Consider the following 17,380-nt stretch of genomic DNA (forward strand, 5'->3'; position numbering starts at 1 on the left):
AAATCAAGAATATTTTTAAATTGCTTTTAAAAATGAAATGAAATCAAATTTCCTATTACAATCACATGAATCGTGACATCAATGATTTTTATAGTGTGATGCGTGATGCGTGATGATGTATGGATACTCGGGCTTTATATGTGAGAAGTGAAGAATTTGATTTTGTTATTTTAAAAAATGTGATTAAAATGAAAAGATAAGCGTTTTTTTTTTTTTGCCTTTTAATTTGGTCGCTGAATTTCTTTTTTTTTCTTTTAGTTTAATGACTTTTTGACTAATGCTTCTTTCAGATAGATTGTACTCATAATCGATGCAGATCTATACGAAATTGGAAAATATTTTCCCCACTGAAAGTGAAAGTCTGGGTTCTAACTTCTGATTTAATATTTCAGTTTAATAACTGAATTTAAATAATACTTGTCACTCAGTGGAGGAAAAACAGATCAACTGATTTGTAAAGTTTGTAAAAAGATTATTTAACATACTGCGCCTTGCCAAAAAATACTGATTGCATTTTCATGTTTTGTTCTATGTTTGTGCTAAGAGGGGAGAGGTATGTGAAAAATTAATTTTCTTGCATGGATTCGTTGCTTCTTTACACCTTATATTACTTGCATATGTCTGTCCTGACTTTATGTACATGTATGTTTAATTTGCTTATTTTTTTGGAAAAAATAACCCTTGGTTTACTTTGTTTTTATTTACTGTACTGTTGTTTTTTATTTGTACAGTCCGATAATACATAATTGGACTGGTTATTTTTTTTATAATCAGACTGTTACAGATTAATGTTTGGAGTGCGAAAAAAAGACATGGCCCCAACAATGTTTTATGTGAAGATGTTGACCAGAGTAGGAAATAAATAGCTCTAGCAGAATGCATTTTCTCATTAATGGATTATGCCATTCATCATCCCTTTTTTTTCTTCCTTTCATCTAGGTTATGCATTACGATTTTATCAAGAATATGGGTCTAAAATTGTTTTGAAACCATATATTCCAAGGTTATGTTAAAGGTAGGATTTTGCTTGTACATATATGGTTATAGGAAGGCTCTAAGATTTTGGTTAACATTTTTACACATCAGACAATACTCACTGCTGATGAATTTGCCACTGTCTATGGGGGAGAACATAAAAAAAAACATAAAAAGAATTAATCCTAGGCATTCTATTGCCTTCGAAATTAAATTATACTTCAAACGAAACCGGATGGAACACCAAGAATTCGTGTGGCAGCTAGCCTCGACTAGGAACAGCTTTGATTTTTGAATATCTGGATTTTTATTTCATGTGTATGTTTAAAACATTCTCAGTTTGGATAATGCTCGTATTCAAGCAAATAATGAACCCTCTTTCCTAAAATGCCATAAGTAACGAGCATACATCTAGATTTCACAACGTTCCACAAACTATTGATGTAAATCATATACGGTACCAATTTTGATGCACCAGATGCACATTTCGACAAATTATGTCTCTTCAGTGATGCTCAATCCGAAACATTGGAAATCCAAAATGTTTAAATAAAAAAGACTTAGAAGAGCTGAAAAAGATGCCAAATACTGGAGCTAAATACATCGAAGGATCAGAGCTATGCATGAGGGAGATAATCCTTTAATTTAAAAATAATTTTCTAGATTTTACATCAGCATTTGAATGTATTTATATAATTATGATTTTAATTCATTGAGATTTTGTTTGATGAATTATTATTATAATTTCAAAAACATTAAATAAAAACTGCGCGTTTTGTTTAAAGAAACAACATGTATATTTATATTGAGCCTGAAGGAAAAATAATTTTCAGGAAAACATTTTATTAAGCAAACAGAGAGCATGCAAAAATACAGTCAAGCATCGTAAACCTGACTGGACCAATATTAGACTTCGAAATATACGAAGATTCGAAATAAGGAGGGTAAAAAGAAAACAAAAAGAACTACCGTAGATCTAGAAATGTTTACGTCATTTATTTATTTTTTGCGCATCTGGTCAAAAAGCTGTTGATTAATTTTTACGTTTCAAAGATTTGCGAATTGTCATTGGCGCTAAAATTAAAAAGCGCTTAAGTTTTTCAAAACAGTTTATAATTTATGCATGTACAAGGGTTGTCCGTTAAAATCGTCAACAAAGCGTTTTTATCGAAAGATAATGGGTGCATTGAGCTGAAATTTTCAACAAATGTTTATTTAACAAATTAAAACACATTTTATAAAAATAGACAAAAATGAAGATTTTATTATTGTTGAATATGCACAGGGTATGGTCCTACAGCGCACAATTAAAATGTCAGGGTTTCATTAGAGTATACACGAGTATTATTTCGAAACAAAAGTATAAAATAGCTAATGCTATCCTATTTTTAATCCATTATCTATTAAGTTGTCTTTTGGAAAATTTCAAGACATTTACTTTATTTTTGGTATGCAGTACAGTTTAGGTGCCAAATGGGAATATTGGCGAATTTTTTTTAGACATAAATTACATTTTTTACAAGGATGGACGATTTACAAGGGTGGGCGATTCTTTTTAGGACTTTACTATTATCGGACAAATGTAATATGGTTGAAAACTACATGTTGAAGACGATTAGATTTCTTATTTAGACTTGTCACGTAATTTGGCAGTCACGTGATCTTAGCAAATATACCTGCAGTATTGAGGTCATCTTAAAATTCCAATATTGCAAGGGCATAACCATGTAAAAATCTAAGATTAATTTATAATTATTTTCAACACTCTTTGTAGTGTGTGGTTAGTTAGGTTCGCAACAATTTCCACACACTACAAAGAGTGTTGAAAATAATTATAAATAATTATAAATATTATTTGCAGATTTATGAGAGACCGTTAACTTGGATGCGATGTCTATTTTATGATTTATTCATATATTTCCCGTACATTCCCTAGACAAGCGATACTGTCGTATATTTGTATGCAGATTCATTAAAGTTTAATAGAAGGGTGGTAACAAATCGATATATTGCAAGGGCATACCCTCAATGAATTATGACAAGCTTTTACACATAAATTCAAGAGGTATGAAGATATCTGAAAAGTGCTGCGAACCTGATGAAATCTTGCAAATGAATTAATTATATCTATATTTAATGTACTTGACCAGCGAAATATTCAACATACGGTCTAACAAATGTAATTTTAGCAATTAGATAGTTGCTAAAATTACATTTGTTAGACCGTATGTTGAATATTTCGCTGCTTTAGACACTTCGACGTTATCATCCCTGCGCCGTAAGGCGATACCGTACATAACATAAAATCTCATATTTTGTTTATTTGAGCATACATTTATTTGAAATTTGCTATGTTTATTGATAACAAATGTACTAAAGAGTAGTGAAAATTTTGGAACGCAGTGATGATTATTTTTCCCTCGAGACAACTTGTCCACGATTTTAACGAACATCCCTCGTACATACAATAAAGAAGAAGGAACGGTTTTAGCTTTGTTATGCCCTAAAAATTTAATGTTTTCAAAAAGTTTTGACAGTGGCGTAAATGTTAGTTGAGTATATGATTGTGATAAATCAGGAAAGAATTTAGCATGAAGAAGTACCATTCTGGAAATATGACGTCATTAATTTGATGCATTTCTCTATTTTAAACAGAAAAAGCCTCAAAATGACAAATTCAGAGGGGTTTTTCCTTAAGAAATAGTCCACAGCCATCGCCCACTTTAATTTTCGGATACGTTGTGTAAAATTCTTTGAAAAACCACATATCTCAAAATCTTTGTGGGTGATGTCTGTGGACAATATTATCTGAAAGAAAACTGCATTGAAAATTGGTGCAATTTTTAATGAAAATACGGGAAAATCCACATGTTTATGACGTCACAATTAGTATTTAGAAAGTCATTTGAGAAAAATGATTTGTATGATCTTTCTGCATGGAATTCCAATGATTCAGAAAGCATGAGTTTTAATTCTTTACATCACTTTCATTTTTAAGAAAAACATAGGACAAGGTTTGTAATAAAACCGTACCTTGTTCTTACATCTTCATGTAATATTAAACGATGTTATGTTTAATAATCAGATAAAAATATTAGAAGAGATGAAACATCTAATCTTTTTAAAGTTTTCATAACATTTTATAAAATCAAGCATGTACATAAAATATATAAAACGATGTCAGATAAAAACATTTTCTACCGGGTATAAAACAATTTGTCGTGCTAGGAATTCGTTGTAAGGTAAAACAACTGGCCTTTCTTTCTTGGAGAAATAATTTAAAAGAGACATACAGCCTGTCAAACAATAGTGCGATATTGAATGTAGTGAAGGCACTCTCAACACACGGATTATCGCTGGTAATTAGCTCGTAGCATAAACAGGTTTCTTAAAATGACCACTGCTTACGAACACCTGTTCGATCGCCGGGTTAAAAATAGACACCAGCTGTCAACAAAAGTTTTGTTTATATTTTTTGTTGTTGGCTAATTTTCTAGAAAATATTTTTGTGAATGCAATGTACGCGCAAATTTGCTAGAAAATTATCAATAGTAAAAATTTGCAGATTTACGGTAGTAGCTCAGATATATCTCTGGTATTCGAGATATTGATCTTCAGGATAATAAAGTTAAACTGTAATTCAAAATTTTCGTTCCAGTTTGATAAAATCAGTAGATTTTTGTACAAAAAGAATGTTATTTGCATTTTTTTTTTATTTCGGAGATAATAAGTGAAATACATTACATTGTGTAAATTGTTAAGTCAAATTTGAATGTGTGATCTTCAAAGGCAACAGGAAAAGACATGTAACGTTGGAAAAACAGTTGACGCTAGGAAAGATGAGACCAAGGTGATGATGACGAGTAACGCTAGTAACAGATATCATGAGAAAGCACTAACAGTACCAGCTACAAGCAACCTAGACGAACATTCTTAAGGCCACCCGGCAGCAGCGCACAGCTATTCTAGCTGGTGAGACGCAGTAGTTTCATGGTCAGGTGGCACTCCACAATACTGTACGCAGCAAAGTAAGCTCAACAAGGGAATGGGATTCTTCTGCTTTAGTGGATAGAAGGGAAATGGGTTTCTTCTGGTTTTAGTGGATACAAGGGAAATGGGTTTCTAATGGTTTTAGTGGATACAAGGGAAATATGTTTCTCATGGATTTAGTAGGTACAACGGATATGGTGGATAGGAGACAACGTCTCTTGTTGGAGGAGAAAAAAAATCAAGGGCAAGTAGGCAGGAAAGGAAAGATTAAATGGCCTGTAATGAATTACAATGAGAAATTGACTTCAGACTAATGATGATATGGCGTCCATCCTAGTCTCTGCACTGCAAAGGAGCACTGATTGACTAATTGTATGTTGTCTTACGTCCCGTTTGAGAATTTTTCACTCAAATATAGACGTCATCATATACCGGTGAATGACTTCAAATTTAGATCATTACCGTGCTAACGCCTGCCATGACAAGGGACTTCGGCTTATAAGGTCTCACCCGAAAGACCCGCATCTTTCACTTCAATGTGCCGAACGCCTGGCGAAGAAACAGTAACTGTTACACGAATATTTTAGCGCCTTAGCTTTATTGCGGCCGGGGCTCGAACCCACGACCTTCTGATCACAGAGCAAACGCTCTACAAAATGTGCTACGGTGACGGTGCAGGGAGCGCTGAACAGGTCATAGCTCTTCCAAAAATTGTGTTTACATAGGCAATAGAATGCTTCGGTGTCGAGGAAGTTAGGGAGCAGAAGAAAACACCACATAAACCAAACTGATGACAAAAGAAGTAACTAAGGGCAGATAAGGATGATAATTTTTTTTTTTATTTCGACTTGTCACGTGATGTGGAAGTCATGTGATATTACTAAATATACTAGTGCTATTTAGGACATCTTAAAGATACAATGTTGCTAGGGCATAACCAAGTAAAAAAAAAAATTAGTTTATTTATTAGTATTGTAATAAGTTTTGCAATTTTTGGATAAGTTTATGAACTTTTCTATTTTCTATCACTACAATCATATTCTTTACAATGCATGTTGAATATTTTCATGTATAAAATACAGAAAAATATAGAAAAAAAGATTCATTGCAAGATCCTGGCACGTTCACAGCATTTTTCAATATCTTATTTCTTCTTGCGCTTATTTATAATAGCTTCTCTTGATCCATTGACGGTATTCCTTGCAGTGTGTCGATTTAATAAGACCTTTCTTTTATCCTCCAATGACTCAGAATACACATATACGACAGTATTATCCATTGAATAGGGAACGTGGGGACAATATGTTAAACATGTATCGTATGCAAGTTAATGGCCTCTTACAAATCCGTAAATGAAATTTCATTTGTTTACAAATACATTTTTTTATTCTAAAAAATACTACTTATCTGCATCTCACTGCATACAAATAGTGTCAATATTCAGAGTCGATTCCCTATAAATCAAGCCCCGTCTCTTTCAATTTCTCAGGTAATTTTTTTTTTTTGAAAAATAAGAGTTTGATAACTATCGAAAAAGCATTAACTACCATCGGCTGTTGTATAGTCGATATCCTTACGCCTGAAAACAAGAAGTGCACACCAGGACGTCATCAAATGGGTGCTATTAATAGCAAATATTTCTTTTCTTAGTAAAAATAAAGATAATAATAATTATAATAATAACAATAATAATATTAAATTATTAAGCAACTATTCCCCAGGGATAACCATTTCTGTAAGTAGAAACCTATACTGACATCATTGATGCATAAAAAGTTGTGCTAAAATACTATTGTACAGTCAGTCAACTAATTATTCTCAAATTAACACAGGGACCCCCCCCCCCCTTTATTTTGCATTTTATACATGAAACCTGAGAATTGGCTCCTTTGCTTCAATCCATGTTTGCCCTACAATACCAGCGGAATTTACCAAATGTTAAAGAATGTACGTCCTCGGACTGGACAAAATTATGCTTTAAAGTTGTTATTTTGCATTTTTGGTCTTGATATGCCGATCGGAACACGTAGACAACTGATTATCTCAAATGAAAATAAACTGATGAAAATTAATTAGCTTATATGCCTTACAAAATTTCTTCCTTATGGGGATGCTTACTCCTCCTAGGCAACGGATCTCAGGAGTCCATGTTTTATGCCCTGTTCAAATATTTGTTTTGATTATAGATTTTTTTTTGATCAATCACGTTATTATTTTCACCTTTTACATGTGTCAAAAATCAATATTTACGTCAATTGCTTCAACCCCTCCCCTTTCCCATCTGTGTACATCCGTCTTGGCTCAACTCTATCTACACTTCGTCGGTCGAAGTATATAACGGCTACCCAGTTACAAATTAAGTACAAAAATAATATAATATAATATCTGCCTATATTTGCAAGTTTTTATACATTTTCAGGATTTTAATAATTTTTCAAATACAACTTCAATCAATTATATCACAAGATACGACCTCGCAACACTTTATACAACCATTCACCAACATACGTACGATAAATTAAAGTCTATGATTATTTACATCATCGACAACTGCCTTTTTCATAAAAATTGAACAATCCAGTTTATAGTAAGAAACATTGGCTCTTAAGTAGACGTCATATCCCTTACTGTGACACCATATTGTACAACAGATTCCGTGTAATCAGCATATCAGAATGAAATATTGAGATAACAAACAGAAGTCTGGCTTAAAAGTCCATTGAAACAACACAAATCAAGAACAGCGAACACGGACCTCTAAAAAACATCAGAGGTGGAAACAAGTACCAAGAGGAGTAAGCATACCTTGTCATCCGATCACACCGTCTGTGTGCTTCTTATAATGATCGGGGAAAGGAAAATCCGTGGACAATTCTGTGTGTAAATTATGTCATAATGATAAGTATGAAAAACGTCAGTCAGTTTTCGACTTAATGGTCATTGTGTCGACCATGAAATATGCGAAATGATGATTTTACACCAGGCTGTCCTTGTTTTGTCAATTTATTTGTCAGTAGTTTATCTCGTTTCAAAAATTGTTTTTACGTAGAGCATGCTATGTTGTATCTAATACACTGGTAATCAAAATCCCCATATGCATGTAATCAGGGTATATTGCTACATGAGTATGTTGAGTTGACGTTAAAAAATTAATGTCATACGTTTAAATTAATTGTTTTTGTAAGGTCACAATTTACTTCGTTTTTTAGTAACAGATGTGTCAGACTCATTGGTATCTTTTGTTTCAAGTCGAATGGGATATATAGAGTCAACATGTGAGTTAGTATCTTATGTTAATGATAATATGTCGTAAATATATTCACGTAGAGTTGAAAACCACGACGAGTTTTTTTTCTCATGTAAAATTTTTGAATTAATATCAGTCTTATATGAATATAAAATTAGGTTTTCAACTAACGGATGCACTTGGTATACTGGAAGCAACAACTCTTCTTTCTGAGAAAGAAGACATTGATATTTGGGAAAAAGAAACTGAATGAAAACAATGTCTTCCATTGGAGATGAAAGACATTAATAACCACTACAAGTTTCAATACTTTTCAAAACTTACACCTTCTCGTCGCGGTATTACTCATTTTGAATGTTCTATTGTGTGTCACATTTGAATCGACAAAAGCAATGTAAATCTACACAAACAGACGATAATATCCAAGCTCTATATTTCTTAAATTATAAATCCGCTATCGCTCTAGTACCCCTGAACACAAGAAAATTCTTATTGTTGTAAGCCTACACTTCTTGACGGTTTTAATTTTATCAAATAGACGTACCAACAGATTTTCGTCTTTTTTCTTTTGTCGCTTTAATGACATAGACTACAAATACAAATGCAAATATGTATGTAACCTATGGTTTGGTCGATTGTTAGGCTTATGTTTTACTAGATGTTATTCCCTTTACCTGATCAACAAAGAAGACTTGCAGCGGGTTGCTCTTTATCGAACATGAAAGTTGATTTATTTACAAAGTTGATTTTTTAAAATTAAATTTACAATAAATAATGTGCATATGAAATCGAATATAGTTTCAGGCGTCATCTTATACATAATGTAATATTAAAGATAGCTGCAGAACTGTAGCTCTCCGAATAAAATATATTGACAGACCGGAGAGCTACAGTGCCACCCATTGAGAAAATAGTGCATATTTATTGCGCACAAAAAGTGCAAGGTTTCCTGATTTATTCCACCATGCTTTTGAAACTGCCATCTCAAAATATTATTAATTGCGTATTCCTAGCATATTCTTTTACTGTTTCCACAACAAAACATCCCTTATAACTGTCGTTGATCGCCCTCCTGGCCCTGAAATTGAGGCCATCGAAATTTCGCTTATTCATACTGCCATTTTGGTTTGAAAGATAATTCGGTTTAACGAGCTTTGTGCAGATGTCAACTACGAGAGCACTTGACAGAGGAGTCAGTTTTTTTTTTTAAATCTAGCTCTTTTGCAATTGAGGTAAGAATTTGGAGGAACTAATCCAGAACCGAGCGCAACTTAATGTGTGCAATAAATAAACAGTCTTTTTTTTTTCATGGGTGGCACTGTAGCTCTCTGGTCGTCCATCCCAATTTTTTCAGACCAGCGAGCTACAGATCTGCAGCTATATTAGAAGAAGAAGCAACCATAAACTCTGGTGCAAGAGGTTCGTAGTTTGTTTGCAAAAGTTATTTATTTACATGCTTAGATTTTAATAACTTGATGCTGTTGCTTTTTTATGACCGCTGTCAATTTTTACCTCAATTTTAAGCATATTTCTTGCGGGTTTTCTTAATAATTAAATATCTGTCCAATAAGCTATAATTCAATAATTTATATAAAAGATATCAGAGAATGGTACCTCTTTTATTGCAAAATACTTAAAGGGGGAGTTTCGATAAGGCCGTTTTTCGACCCATCACGAAATTTTATGAAATTTTGATATTTTGTAGAAAAACTCCTTATCTTCCTAAAAATATGAAAATAATTTATATTACGCATTTTCCTGTCACTTGATAATTGAAAATTTAAGTATACCCCCTTTCGTATATTCTGGGAGTAGACATTTTCATAGGGGAAAAGTAGATTTTTTTAACCCTAAAAATCGTAAATGAAATAGGATAAATATGAATAAAGACATAAATTAACCAATTTCAACATTTTTTTTTACGGAAAATGGTGTTTATCTTATGCGAATGTTTTTTTAAGATGCGATATCTTTCTGGTGTGTTAAATGTTACTTTTCTTTAAAAGAGGATAGACTTAACTTATAAAACGTAAACATATATAGAAAGTTTTAACATCATAATTAATCGACAGTTTTGAAAAAAGACATCAATCAACCAAGCTTGTAAATTTACTAGGGCCCGACACTCTAGACCACTTATGAGTTATTTAATAAAAACGTTATTATGGAAGCATAGAGTGTTTCGGCGGTTTTTAAGGAGAAATGTGATATTTTTGCTCTTAAGGCCCGCCATCATCAGGAGCCCACCTTTTTTACGTGTCTTAAGCTATTGTAACCGTGACTTGATTATTTTTTCGCCTATGTTTTTGTGTTTACTGTAGGCGATTATTGGTTCATCGATAAATATCTCCTTGCAAATTGTGTCTGTTTGCAAGATGTTCCAGTGTTTGAGAATGCGTTTTTTTAAACCCTTAATATATGGATTGTATTTTGTAATCATAACTTTGGTGATGGCGGGCCTAAGAGCAAAAATATGACATTTCTCTTTAAAAACCGCCGAAACACTCTATGCTTCCATAATAACATTTTTATTAAATAACTCATAAGTGGTCTAGAGTGTCGGGCCCTAGTAAATTTACAACAAGCTTGGTTGATTGATGTCTTTTTTTCAAAACTTTATAATCAATATTTATCATTTTCTCATGCAAAAAACGCAAATGAAAAGATATGGAGACATGAGATAGGTGAATGTAAAAAAAGTCATATACAGGTATATGCAATACATTTTCATCATTGAGGTTACCTTAATATCATAAAATTGAAATTAAATAAGATGCTTTGAGATAAAAAGATTAAAAAATCAATGCAATTTTATATATATACATGAATAAAAAGTTTACTTAAAAGCATCATATTGCTAAGTAAGCCAGTACATTGTAGGTGCAAGGTAAGAAAAATATAGTTTTATCTGGCGGTCGCCACATAATCATTCGGCGGCCGCTAGAAATATATATCTTTGCGGCTGCCAAATAGGTTTCCTGTGGCCACTACATAGGTGACTGGCGGCGACTAGAAACTGATGGCTGCCACATAAATAACTAGAATCCGACAAATAAGTTTCTTGCGGTGTAGACATGTAATCTAATAAAACATAAATTTAAAGTTATAAGATGAAGACCTTATGAAGTGAATTTTTGTATGAAGTGTAGATTTGATCTTTGCTAATAAGGCATGAAACTCCCAGATTTGACTACAAACAGAAGTTGTAGATGTCGTTAAAGGCAGAGATTTTAAGCACCGCCTTCAAAAATACCTGGTCTGTGTACCTCTGTCAATCAAGTGCATTAAGGTACATCATTGGGTGCTACAACTAGATTTGCAAAAACACTACAATTTTATCTGGCGACCGAGAGATATTTCAATGGCAGGCGCTAGAAACTTATCTGGAGACTGACAGATAACATATTTTTTTTACCTTGCACCTACTGGCTTGTGTATATTGCAATGTATTTGATAATATGAATAATATTGATTACAGTAAAAAAATATTTTATCATGATACCTAATATGATGGAAAAATCTACAATACATTAAGTTTTCCTTTTCATTATGAAACTTATACACTCTAAGTATTTGCCCACATACATCTGCATTATGTTTTCAGCATAACTGAGAGAATCCCAGCCTGGACTAATTTTCTCCCGCTTCCCAAATCTCCACTGATACTAAACTTCTTCACCAACTCTAGTCACTTCTCATTTAGAGAGTTTCAGAATATTCATTATATATGATTTGCTTGAACAGAGCGCAGTTCGAAATACATGTGAAAACGCCAAAAATATGTGTTAAATCCTTAATCAGGCAGACATATGCCCCTAGACATCCAGACTAAAAACGATTCACGTTCCCTATATCAACCACACATAAATATATGGGCGCTTCTCTAGCATGTTGGAGCGTGGATTTCTATTTGCAAAAAGTCAAAAATATAACTATGCATGATAAATAACGTTAAGGAATGGACTTGCTGTAAAATTTATTTATTTTTTTGTTCAGTCAGTCGGAAAATGAAAGAAAGATCCAGCAATCTGAACCATTTCTGTTAATGTGCAATCCTAGATGCATCATCAGTGCAAGTTTGGTCATGATCGGGCTTATATTTACATAAGAATGAGACCCGCTTCAAAATCTTTAACCTGCTCACTTATTAATGAAATGTAGGTCATATCTAGCATCTGAAGCATTCTAGTAGTGTGCATCCTTAGATGCACCATAAAGCAAGTCTGGTCAACAGGTGCTTACAGCTGCTCTGCTCCAAAAACGTAAACCTGTTTTTAAAACATTTACCTGGACATTCTTTGGCTAAAAATTCAGCATCTGAAACCTGACTGGTGACAAGGAAACACACTGGATCAGGTGACTGTGATTAATATAGGGCATAGATATACTTGAAAAAAAAAAATCTGCTTCAAAAACTTTTACCTGGAACAACGATGCTGACGGTATTACGAAAGCTCCTCCAACTTCAAGGAGTTGAGCTAAAAATGTGACGTTAACGTTATATTGGAGACAAAAAAGTATGGAAATGAAAATAGGATACGATAATGTTTTCTACTGTTAATATAATCAAGAATCTTCTTTGATTTAAAAAAATATACAACTTTTGGCTTAGTATTTTAACACAGAGTCAGATCAACAAACCAGGAGTTTCTAATTTTAGATATGCAAATTTTATGCAATTTTCAATTTTTGGATATGAAGTGCACAGACACTCATCATGTTTCAAGAAATTAGTGTGCAGAGTATATTTAATTACTGAACAAATTTAGGTGAGTGTCCCTCATGCACTTCATATTCTAAACATCGATTTTTAAATGCCACCCTCTTATATTTTCTCATAAGCCTAATGTTAACGGATCTGAGGGTACATCTAAGTATGTATCAGCTACGGTGTGAATTCATCTCATATTAACTTTTGAAATGTAAATAACAAAAGTTAACATATTTATGTTGAATTCTGAACTAGAAATATTTTGGCTAAAAATCCAGCATCTGAAACCTGACAGGTGAGTATTTAACCAAAATAAATTGAAATTTATTTTTATGAAAAAAGTGGGCCACTGAGCGGCCTTATCGAAACTCCCCCTTTTATTGAGCTTTAACTTGTTTTAGGAAGAAAATAGTCATAATAATCCGAAAACTTTACATCAAATTTTATTGCATTTTTATACTTTGCAAGCGTTAAAAAATGACAAAATATAAATTCATTCATTTTACTTGTACATTCTGCCCTGCTCTCAAGGTAAAATTAACAATGCAAAATGTAATGTTTGAAAGTGAATACACATTCTCCAACAATTCTGGTTCTGCAAATACGCAAATATTGAGAACACAAGCTTAAGCATGTAAATTTAAGTATACGTGATGAAGGTAAGTCAAGCTTCAATCATTTTAACTCTTCCACCTTCATATTCAGTGACCCAGATGACTCCCTGAGGATCAATGCATATCCCAGTTGGTTTACAGAGAAAGTCCTCCCCAATTTTGCGTATTAATTTCCCTCGTTTATTAATGACATGAATTAAGTTGTTCCGGAAATCAGAAACAAGAACATTTCCTAACACATCACTGACAATGCCGCAGAAATCTAGCTCCATCTTTTCCACTCCTTTGTAAACAAATCGTATTTCTTTATTCTGTTTAATGGAACACACTTCCGAGTAATTATCAGAAACGCAAATATCGCCATCATTATTTTTGTTTTCAGATATGTATATAGGGTTTACAAAAAGGGCATGCCCATCGTTATTTAGGAAATATTCATCCACAACCTCGCCATATATATTAAGACAAAGGATCCATCCCTTTCCTAATGTTTTTTGTTTTAAACACAAATAAACACGGTCATAAGCTGCTAAAGTTAATCCATTGAATTCCCAATCCGAATCAAGTTTGAAAAACTCAACTATTTCCATATTATCCATTGATAATTTAAATAGTTCGTTCAAAGAAGTAAAGAAAAGGATATCTGAGGATGCCGACATAGAAATGTATTCTGGGTTGAATCCAGTACAGGGTACCACTGATTTCATTCCACATTCAATTCTGAAAAGTGAGCAGTTATTTTGCGCACTGCAGATCATAACATCCTTGGAGGCGCACACAATATCCATCAGAAAATCAACTCCAATATTTACTTCCCTCAGTTGCATTGTTTTTATTGTCTGATTCCCTCTACCGACTCTTTCAGGAAAAAAAAAATGTTGTATGTTTCTTGAAAAACCTTTCTAATACTATCTTCCAAATTAGCCTGTGTTTCTAAAATTATTCTTTGAACCAGATCGTCAATTACTGGGGATGATGTAAAGTCTTTTCCATAATAGCTTGTTCTCCAGTTGTCATCTGTAAACTCTAATATATCTGTGCAGGTGTAGCTATCAAACTCGTAAAGAGTTGTTTGCATTTCTTCAACTGCTGAAGAAATCTGTTGCCTTTTTTCCTCGATCTTTTCTGGACTGTTTACTAAATGTTTTTTCGCAAGTTCTTTCATTGATAAAATCGACTCTCTTACTTTCTTAAGTAGTTCTCTTTCAACTGCTATGCAGAAATCATCACACGAAACATCTTTATCTTTTACTAATCCGTTCAGTTCCCTTCGTTTTTTCTCTAGTTCAGAACGCAATATCATTTTTCGATGTTCGATTGTGTTTACTTTTTTTTCTATTGCGTCTTGCAATCTAATTAAGGAGTGTTTTTCTCCTATGTGTTTTAGAATGCAGCTCTGACAAACAGGTTTGTCACACATCTCACAAAAATGCTTACACATATTATCAGCCACAACATGATCTGCACAGGAAATACTAAGATATTCTAGTGTATGTAAGCTTCTGATATCACCATCTTTTAAACAACTGTCACAATGAAATCTACGGCATTTAAAACAATAATATTTTGAACCAAACTCTGAACAAGAGCTACATTCTTTGCCTCTATTTTCCGCCATGATCAAAACACCAACTTCCGTTTCCCAACTCAAGGTCCCTATAACAAACAGACGCAATTTGATCAATACCCAAAATTAACATTTCAACATTGATTTTAATTTAATTTAAAGAAAAGTAACTTACCCTTAAAAGCTTTTATCAATAGTATGTCCCATTGGTGTGATAATGTCTATATATCTAGCAGACGATAATGTCAAGTTCTCTCCATTTGTCAATTTACAATACTACTATCGCTGTGGTACACCTGTACACAGAAAACGTCGTGTGTATGTCACGTCGACGCTGCGTGACTGACTGTTCTAATTTTATCTTTCGAGAGCATTTCGCAATTGTTTGGTTTCTATTCAGTTGATTCCTTCAAGATCTATAAGTGGTTCAATTTTAGTTCAATGTCATTCAATGCAATTGTTATTCTAATGTTATTGTGCTCATGTTCAATGCAATTTATGTGAGCATTATATAGACGACTCGGTTCGACAGACCGCAGATTCGTACTACTCTTGGAATTTCCTGGGCGTGTTTCTTCTCTGTTATCACATAATTTTAATTTCATTTTCTCCAAACAGCTTATGGTTTCCAAAATGTCAGTTTTAATGTTCTGGGACAGATTTAGTTTTTGCAATAGGGACATGAAAAATCTTTAAGGCCATGTAAATCGATTAACTGCCCTATCTAAAAGCAGTTTTCGTCATTCACCATGGGTTCTAAATTTTGAACTTTTCTATTTTCTTCTCCTAAACCACTGAACTATCAATTTCAACTAGTTTTTGCATAAATATTGGGCTAAAACCATCACAGTTAGTGATATCTTATAAAATCTTTTTCCTTCCTAAACAATAAGAAGTCAAACTAATAGCATGATTGTAATAAGCATTAATTCTTCTACCTAAATTGTAAAATTCATGGCCTTAGGAGGTTCTACAGTTAACGCAGCTATGTTAAGGCTGTCCGAAGGCTTATTATGCATTTATTTAATTGAGCTAGATTTTAATTTCAGTATGTAATCTATGTATGAATTTTGCGGTCAACTTATAATGAGAGTGTAATCAGGTATTATGATAATGCATTTTTATGATGTTACATGACTTTGTTGATCACTTGACGGACACTTATAAATTCCTAAATGTTGCACAAAATCGCATCGGCACAAGTGCAAAACAACAATATTGAGAAAAATATGTCACACATGTCAATTCATCGCGATCTATGGTACATGAAATATATGGAAATAACGAACAGTATTCAAGCTCAAAAGTCCATTATACATTACAAAATAGGAGCAGAGCAAACACGGACCTCAAAAACATCAGAGGTGGGATCAGGTGCCAGTGAGGAGTGAGCATCCCCTCCCGACAGGTCACACCCGCCGCGTGCTCATTGCCATGATCGGGAAATAACGGAAAAATCCGTCGACAATTCAGTGTGTAAATAATGACCTAACAATTAGTATGAAAAACCTAAGTCAGCATTTGACTCAATGATAAATTGTATTAGCTGACAAGGTCATTGTATCGACCATAGAACTTACGAAATGATGGCTTTAAACGAGACTGCTGATATTCTTGTTTCATCTACTTGTTTGTCAATATAAAGTGCTGGGGGCAGGTTTGATTTTTTTTTATTTAAAAAAAATATTCAACGAGCATTAACCATATATACAAAGATATACAAAGATAAAACAATAAAGGGGGCATTTTCCACTCTTTATCGCAATTTATACGAAAAAGGATAGATTACATACAATCACCCAGCAAAATTCAGTCAGAGGACAAACTTCTCTAATAGATTCACACAGAATATCTTCAATTTATCCTTGTTAGTCACTTGTGGTAGTGATATACATGTACACGATTTATAAATTCTAACTCTGTCCACAGACGTGTAAGGGGGGACGTTTCACTGTCAATTTTCTGTTATTGCGTGGACCCTGAGGTTCATGCAGAAAATTTATAAGCGAGATTAAACCGGATGCCATGGGATTATGTCAGGCTACGCTTATACATTTAAGTATTCTTTGGTGTTACCAAGATCCGAATTTCTCTTTTATGCATATATCCGTATGTACAATTAAATTCTATGGTACAAACATTTTAAATAAGTAGGATGAACTTATATAGATAGCTTAATAGCTAGCTTGAACATGTTGAATTAAAAACTTAATTCAACTATAAGGTTTTAAAAGATGGTCTTTACCATGTTTACGGGCTTAGTTTTGTGCATCAAG

Source organism: Saccostrea echinata, unplaced genomic scaffold (assembly GCF_033153115.1).
Source record: "Saccostrea echinata isolate AGI-Se365-2 ecotype Australia unplaced genomic scaffold, CSIRO_AGI_Sech_v1 ptg000050l, whole genome shotgun sequence".
NCBI lineage: Eukaryota > Metazoa > Mollusca > Bivalvia > Ostreida > Ostreidae > Saccostrea > Saccostrea echinata.